Source organism: Manduca sexta, chromosome 22 (genome assembly GCF_014839805.1).
Source record: "Manduca sexta isolate Smith_Timp_Sample1 chromosome 22, JHU_Msex_v1.0, whole genome shotgun sequence".
NCBI classification, from domain to species: Eukaryota; Metazoa; Arthropoda; class Insecta; order Lepidoptera; family Sphingidae; genus Manduca; species Manduca sexta.
This window is the reverse complement of record NC_051136.1, coordinates 12657406-12667263: the sequence shown is the minus strand read 5'-3', so window position 1 is coordinate 12667263 and position 9858 is coordinate 12657406.

Genomic DNA, 9858 nt, shown 5'->3' with positions numbered 1-9858 from the left:
GATATTTCGTAAACTTTATAGCCTTCATGGTCACGGGGTTGACTGAACTGACTAACTATAAAAGCTGCAAAGTTTCCAAAATTCGGGAGAAAATTAAAATACTAAAAATGTCTAACATTCGCGTAAACATAAGAAATCATCAGCATTTGCCAAAGGCACCCAAACCAAGCTTGAATTTTTGCTTGGCCGCCATAATATATATGATGAGACGCATGCAGGAGTGTTTTAAAACAATATATTTTGTATTCTGTAACATGATGATTATACTTGATTGGAGGCTTGCAATAAGCTAAATTAATTTAGCTATTATAGTTTTTTTTTTTATATTTACGAGATATGTCATTAGTCTGTAAGCCGATAACTAATTTAATAAATAAATAAAAATCCTAAGTTAAGTTGATATTATACGATTTTTTTCATGAAGGATTCATTATTACCATTGAGGTAATACTTTAATAACTTACCTAAAAAGAATTCAGGCTTTTAATTTGCGCCTTAAATAATCAAGGGCTATAGGTCTATTTGGTAAATACTTCAATTCAATGAACAATTTATTTAGAGATACGAGTGGGCTTAGTTGTATATTAAGTATGTTATGAAGGTTTGTTCACATTATTTTAACTATAGCCTATAATAGTCTTTAAAGTACCTTTTATGATAAATTGTCGACACGTTCGAAAACAATCGAATAATTTATTACTTATGTTTACGCGTGTGTTAGACATTAAAATAAAACTATTTTGTGGATTTTATTGCTGACTTTATATTAATAAATAGTTTTCTCCCGACATTTCGAAGACTTGCAGCCTTCGTGTTTACGGGACGGACTGAAATGTTGGTCATCCAAAAAGTCAAAGTTACAATATCTACCTACATTTTACAATTATACAACTTTTGTAAATTTATTAGTTGGTGGTGGTCCGATCTACTCAGCAGTCTTCGATATGTCGGGAGAAAATCATAGCATAAAAACCGCGATTAAATTCGAAAAACAGTTTTTTTTTAAATATTAATTCATTAATCATTTATTTATTATTTTTTATTATTTACTTACAATTTATTTCGGGATCACAAACAACAACTACAATATTCTCACATCGTCACTTAAACACTTTCATTACAATTTTTAAACACTTTTTAATTATTATTTAGTTATTATTATTCGGAAATATATTTAATCCATTTATTATAACAATCCATATCCCCAATAAGTTACACAATAGTTTTAAAGTTCAAAAACATTTTACTGTACAATTAATTTTATCTTTATTACACTTATTTAGTTCTGTTTACACTTAATTATATATTTTTTTCGTTATCATCCAATGAACACTTCATCCAAAGTTAAATAATTGTCAACACATTTTCACATCGCGAAGTTTTCCGTAACTTTTCCCGAGAGGTCATATAGTGCTGACCGCGAGAGCTTTTAGACGACTGACGACGTCGGGCTTCAAGCTCGGGGAAGTAAAGCGCATGCGTACACAACACCTCACAATTTAAAGTTATATTTTTTCTGTAGTTTAAAGTTATCACTTGGATTCTTAAAATATTACATACAATAGTATGTAATATTTTAAGAATCGTGTTAATTAAAACTTTTTAATATTATGTTGTATTTGAATTCTTCACATACAAGCTATGTATTTAACTGTGAGTATTGGATGCTGAATTTCATGTTTACTTTACAATTATAGTGAGTGAGATATCATAATACAATTACTTGTGTATTTACTTAGAGTAAATAGAATAGATATAAATAGAGTAAGGGTCACCTTGTATAAATATTAAATACTTAAAATAACAAAACTATTTAGGAATATGCTGTCGACCTTAAAAAAGGGCATCCCAATGTTGTAGGAGTTGAACCTACCGCCATATTAAAATTTCAAATCAAATTAAATACTAAGCGTCCGTTTCACAATTAAGTAAATGCTCCTCGTCACATAAAGGTATAAGCCGACCAAATAAAAGTCACATTCTAATCCATGCTCCCATATAAATGGTAATAAAATGGGTATTACCTACATTAGTTGTTTAACCCAAATAGCATCGGAATGTTTGCCGGCAAACACGACAGCTACATGACATTTATGTGTGTCACGGGAATATAACATTATATACTACATAATAAGGTTATTTTTTCGTGACACGCGTAATGTCATGCAGCTTTCATGTTTGCCGGCACACATTCCGATGCTATATGGGTAAATATGAGAACCTTCAAAATAAATTTACTTGAAACTTGTGAAAGGGGCCTAATTCTTTGAATTCGAACTGTAACTTGTCGCTTGTCTGACCTGTGAATGCAAATTGTGTTTCATGATTCGAAAGGGAAAAGTTAGCTCTTAAGATCCGACAAGGCTTAACAAATTATGTGTCTTCAAAGTTTTTGTGAAATTTATGAGGTATAAATGTATAAGAATTTTGAAGATGGAACACGCAAATGAGATGTGTCAAGATCGTAGGACAGGTGCTTAATAGTCTCTGCATACCCCTATAAGATGGGGCCCTGAATATGTAGGTAAGGTTTCATTCATTTAAAATGTAACATTTGTTGACAAGAGAAAAGAAAACTATCTGATTACGTTGGCTACCAACCTGTTTGGTACTGGAACTATCCATTCCTGAAAAAAAACCTAGAGGAAGACCAAAAACTACGTGGGCAAATGTGTTGCAACGCGACATGGTAGCATTCAATATTTCCGACGATGATATCATGAATAGGGCGAAGTGGAAGAAAAATGTGAAGAAGTCTGACTCCACCACCATATGGGACATTAGTCAAGAAGAGAGAGAGTTCCAAAGATTAAAAGGGAGTCCTACTTTATCAAACCAATTAGATCTTACATTGTTATCTAAATCTAACATTCAAATACCTGTAAAGGACCGTCACATAATAATTCCCTTGAATTTCAAATCATAATGTTTACGATAGCATTACATTTCAACAAGGCAAGGTTTAATTAACGCTGGCTACATTAAGCCGTGTATTCATCTAGAAATACATAACATACTAAATACATACATTTATCCCCAGAGATGCTTAGGTGCAATCAGGACATTCTACTATTCGACAAGAGTATTCTGTCCCATGATGTGATAGAAAGCAATCGTCATATCGGGCATCAATGCCAGACACAGGGCTGATACCGAGTAGAAAAACCCAATATAATTTTGGCCGATACGGGATTCAAACTCAGATCTCAGAATCTGTTGTACCGCGTACGCAATACAACTTCGCCACCGAGGCAGTCCATATATATCTAAGTAAATATCAGTCTCGTATTTGTTTGTTTCGTTATTTATTCTTATTTCAACATAGCCTTTGATTAGATTGACAACATCATTCCACACGTTCTAGCGAAATTTATATATCTATTATTCAAAAAATCATCAATGTATTCATATTTATGTTAGTAAATGAAGGTTGTCTATCCATTATGTTAAAAAGTTTTGCACTTTGCCATTATAAAGTAGAAACAATCTTGGCTGCAAATTTTAATAAACGCTAAGAAGCTTTCCGAGAATTTATGCTTTTTTAATAATTTCTACTTATCTTTCTGAACATAAATTTTAACCCCCTTATTCATAAACGTTTTTTATCTAAGGACGGAGTAAAGCTGTGATAACAAGCCTGTTTCTCAGTGCCCAACGGCACTGAGAAATAGACATAGGGCCGTTGTGATTGGTTATTATTGTTGTATTTCAATATTAGCCAATCCTAACGGCCCTACGTCTATGCACTGCGAAGACTGCCATGCCGTCAGCACTGAGAAACAGACTTGTTATCACAGCCTTACTCGATCGTTCGATAAAAAACGTCTATGAATAAGGGGGTAAATCTTTCGTAAACACCGCTAGCAATTTTGAAATATCGTCAAAAATAGTTAAAATTTTGGTGATTACATACTATTGAAGATTGTGATAAATTCGCAGTTTTGAAATATATTCTTAAAATCTTTTTTCTGTTGAAAATGCTAAGATTAAGTGAATATAACGTTATATATTGCAGTTAAAAAATTAAAGTGCGTTGAGATTACAATGGATTGCCTTTGTTGGAGTATCTAATACTGATTTTTAAAACAGTGTGTAAATGAATAAGAGTACTTCAATATTATATCTTTTATAGACTAATAGTTTTTAATTACAACAAAATGAAATGGGGCATGATGAAGAGATATAACATTATAAATGTGCAGTGGGAATTGTTATTTATAAATAAATGTCAAAGCTGTGATATATTGATAACTCTGATATAAACTCTGCATAAATTTAGAGAGAGAACACGTTGTGCTGATTTGCGGAACCACAGATTGACAGAGTCTTCCATTGCGGCGCGAACCTAAAGATTCGGAAACTCAATATCAGTGCCGCACTATCAGGCTTTAGAATGGTTTGCCAGCATACGTGTACCCTTCTTCCTACAACCTCTTCATATATAATCTACCCATACAAATTTCTAGAGCAGTTTGTTAGAAGTTGCCTGTACACAGCGTGCTTGCGACCTAAGACATAGGTATTATTAATTTATTTTTTTATTGCTTTGAACGGCGAGAGGAGCTTGCCGTACACCTGATAGGAAGCGATACGACCGCCCATAAACAAAAGAAACACCATCCAACAGTGGCGAAGCGTCCATACAAGCCGATTCCCACCGGCTTCCCTTTTAGGTTTTCGGTGATACTAAACAAAACATTTAATAGGCAAATATAAATTTACAACATACCAGACAGTGGACAATAATTATAATAGCTTAACTTATTAATTAATGATCACTTAATAATGACATCTATCGGCGAATAGCCCGTTGTTTGTTAATTTAATCGATATCGATTACCTATTTTAAATAACGTTAGATGGCGCACCTTGTATTTAGTTCCCCAGAAATTCCGTTACCAAAGTGAAATTGTGACGCCACTGGCCTAAGGTAACCCGCTGTCAAGCGGCTTAATGTCGTAGTATGTTTTTAATATAGATGGCAGCACTTTGTATGACTTTCTATGCCAGTGTTTGTCGGAATCGCGCGGAAGATATGGGCAAAGGGAACCCGAACATTTTCGGCTTCACGTTAACCGACTTTGTATAGTTGTCACTTTTTACGTCCATTAAACGTCATAATTTATTATGCTACCAAGTTGCGGTGTTTGTAAATTGTCATATCGCCTGTCCCTATTAACAGAGTCGGAACTGCAAATTAGCAATTTTACAGGAGAGCGCGTCAAAGTTTAAATTGCTTATATTTTTTTAAGTATACGAGCTAGGTTTATAAAACTGTATAATACATTAATATACGTTGAATAGCGTATGTACATGGCAATTCAATATTATTTTCTCTTTTCTTAATATGTGAAAATTCACAAATGACTTTCATAACGGATCAGGATTCATTGTAATTTGTCGGATCTGTCATATCCTACAAAGTTACTTGGACAAACTAATTTATTATTCGTTGTAAGTGCCGCATACATCTTTGTTAATTGTAACACCCAGACAAGTATATGTCGTATTTTAATATATTTTTTAATAGAAGACAATTTTATAATGATTTGTTCATATATATTTTTTTCAAATATGACTAATATTAAAGAAATACTCTAAAAGGATACAAATAAAAATTACCTTACTTTTATACATAATAAAATCACGAATGTTAAACTGAATTAACCTTATTAAAGTCACAAGTATTGTATTATTACAATTTGGTAAGAAAACGAAATCAATATTATATCTATGTATGTACTAATTATAAAATCTAAGTATATTACCACATTTCAGGCCTCACATTAGAGAATCAGTCTTAATAGCGGTACATTATTTTATTTTTAATATTTATTGTAGAAAAATAGAGGTTTTCCTAAATATTATAAAATAATTCTTGTAGAATAAAAATAAAAACGACCATAACCTATAAAACAAAAAACTTACAAAATAAACTGTCAAAAATAATCACAACGTTTTCAACAAAGTCTATTAAAATAAGTAAAGAACAAAATGGCAATACAATCAACCTTAAACCTAATATGACCGTAATAATGGCAATGAATTATTAAAATTAACAACATAGACAGTCTTATCATTAATTATCCCCCTCTTCTGAAATAGTGTCACGTACCTCTTGAGCATTGTTACCAAATTTTAAGTTTTCATAAAAGCTGTGGTACTTTTCCGGGATTATTCCACTCTGGCATGGATTCATCAAATCTTTATATTTATCATGAATTATGAGAAGATTCCCATCATAAGCTTGCTTGATTTGAAATTCACGAGACAGTCTATCTGTGTTTCGGGTACCAGATCTCAATACAATTGTAGTTTTCAATCCATCTTCCAAGTTATATTTATATTCAATCCTATCATTGAGACAGCTCTATGATAGGATTAACAAACAGTAATCCTATCATAGAGCTGTCTGTAACTAACAAACAGTACATGCACAGGCATGTACTGTTTGTTACCTCTCTTATTTGAGTCTTTTGTATTTTTTCAATTTCAATTTTTAGTAGCCAACAAAGACTTAAAATGAAATATATCGGGAGTTGTCATCTGTTTCACTACATAAGGTTTACCTTGTACTTTAGTCCAACGAACGAGACAATACCATTCTTCTGGTACATAAATGAGCTTTCGCTCGCTAGCACGCTCAAAAGTGGAATAAACACTATCTCCCTCGTTCTGAGTATGACCCTCCTCCATAAATCTATGGGTAATTGTCACCCCAAATTCTTTCGCATTCTTTTTCTGTTCTGCCGAGTGCAGTTATTAGACCCAAAACCTAATGACTTTATTCCACTATGTAAAGCTTTTGTTCTTATTGGGAAGAAAATAGTGGAATATATTTTGCCGATTGTGTTTAAAGACCTCTCAGGTGTGTGGCGATTTTCCAAAAATGATTAAAAACATTAGTGATCTGTCTTTTATTAAATTTTCTGGAACATTTTCTTTTTATTGCTTTAAATGACGAGATGAGCTTGCCTTTCGCCTGGTAAACGATATGACCGCCCATAATAAGTAAAAACACCATCTAAAAACTTAAATTACAAAGTATTGTTTGGTATTCCGCTGCGCTCGCTATCCTGAGACATGAGATGTTAAGTCTTATTATGTCCAGTAGTTACACTAACGACATTTTACTTTATATGCTTCTTTGAACTTCTGTCCTTAAACTTTTTTTCCTCAAAACTTAGTAAAGCCATATCCTTGATTCTTTCTCTCATTAATATTTAATTCTCTGGATACTGTAGTCTTTTCTTACCTTTATCATCTTTAAAACTAACTAGACTGGCGAGTTTGAACACTTTTAGCGAAGATGGGTGTATCAGCACTTATTATGGAAGTTACAGAAGGTGTAGATAGGTTGCCATACAAGCATGGCTAGTCAAGATTGCGATTATATTTATCTTCATTGGACGTTACGCAGAAAATGTCATAGCAGGTTTGATGTAAATGTGGCGCTAGCATAGGAGTCTTATCTAAAATATTATATTCATAAGCAAAGATTATCTGATAGCGTAACAAAATTAGTAGATGTAGTTACAACAGGCTTATTATTTTCGTGATTAAAGATGTAATTCTCACTAATTACATATCCAAGCATTTCCTGCAACTGAATTAAATCATTACTATTTGGTACCGGGAATTTTCGATTAGCTGAAAAAGAAGCAATAATTAAGACTAGAAGTTATAAATAAGATAAGTAATATAACTCTTTTTGTAATTTTTTTTAGTAGGCACACCAGCGTAAAAATAATGTAATTTAAACAGAGCCCAAGAAAAAAAAGCAGTGCAGGCAAAAAATAATCCCACAATTGTATTTTATTATAGCAATATTAACAAATATTTTTTTTAGTCCCACAACCGACACATAAAATATATCATCTATCGTTTAACAAAGCAATATGTACCATATGCCACTAACAGTTTTACGATATATATCATTAACAATGTAGAAAGTACCTCATATGACAAGTTGTATTTATATTAAAACTAACAAGAAAGTCGTATATCGTACTACCGTCATTATTTATATAACAAATGACGGTTAACAATGTGGGAAGTGCAACATCCTACAAACTGGACAAATATTTAGACTAACAAAAAAGTCGGATATGGTACTACTGACATAATTCGTATTACAAATGCTAGTGAATAATGTCATATATGGTACAACATACAATTTTAATTGGACAGTTAAATATATTTCATTTACTAATTAACATGCTATAATATTACTATGATATCACAATATTTTTTTACTATTTATTGGATAAGGCAAGTTTATAAATATCTATAATAAATAATTTACCAGTTTCTTCTTATTCATCTAAATTAGATGACAATATTTTTATCCATAACCTTCTGACTAGCTCTAAATTGCTCTTCAAATTGTTCAGTCGCAAGGTTTATCCAACAGGCTGAGCTGCTTATCATTTTGGTTGATATTAAATTCAAAAACTCTAAATAATACGAATTAACACAAAACTAACACGTGATGTGTATACGCCCCTGAAACATAGTGCGTACTGGCACAACCGCGCGCGCCTCCTTCCCTCGCATCCCGCTAAAAATGTCAGTAGTTACACATCCAGCATTGTTAATCGACAGCCGTGCCTTATACGACTTTGTTAACGTGGCTATATCAGAAACTATGAAGAAAATTTAACTTTTTCTTAAATCTACTGAAAGAAAATACCTTTTTAGGGTAATTAATGCAATAAAACCAAAATCCGTAAAATGTCATATCCGACATTGTTAATAGGGACAGGCGATATTCATTTTATTTTTTGATAGTTTTGTAATATTTAGTTACCAGCGCTTTGTTTATTTAGAAACTACAAGTAAATGTGTATTATAATGGAATTAACTACCTGTGATCAGTTTAATGTCTACCTTTACGTAAGTATATTATTAGTCTGTAATTTCACATATTAGTATTTAGATGGTTAAATATTAAAAGTAGATCTGAAAGTTTTTGATTTTAGACACAAAATTTGTGTTAGAAGAAAATAAATACTTACTTATTATATTTTACTGAATTTAAAACGATACAAGCAAAAGTTAACGAATAACCTTTCTTGATTATTTAAATTGATAATTATATACGTTTATCATGTAAATACCTTTAAACTGTTGGTCTGTTCGGCGATCGTGATACCTATTTCTATATGGGGTAATTACATTCAAAGTTTTATTTTGAAAAAAAAAAATACAGATACTTATTTGGAGGTAGTGTGGTTATAATTTTAATACTTACTTTTGTTGCTGTTATAACAAATTAATAGGTAAGTACTTATATTTGTGATTAATGGAAGGCGAATTATCTACATTTATTGTTCGATTTTATAAATGTTTCAATTATTTACGCATAATAGGTAATTTAGTAGGTATGTCAACGTTAGTCGATTTCGAATCAAGACTAATTCGTTGTCTTAGTTTTTGTTTTCCCATAAATTGCTCCCGATATCTTAACTGACGAAAATCTTTTCACACCGGGTTACCTTTTGAAAAATTTCACCCTTCGCCACTGCCATCCAACACTTTGAATTACGAGGTATTGTTTGGTATTCCGCTGCGCTCTCTATCCTGAGACATGGACGTTGAGTCTCATTATGTCCAATAGTTACACTGGCTACAATGTCCTTCAAACCGGAACACAACAGTGACTACACACTGCTGCTTGGCGGCAGAAATAGACATTGCGGTGATACTTACCCAGGCGGAGTCTCACATATGAGAGACCTACCACCAGTATAACAGGGTAATGATATACAAAATATATCTAATTAAACTGAATAAATTTAGATACCTACGTCAAGTAACATTTAATTAGTTAACAAATATTTTCGTCTTATATTCGAG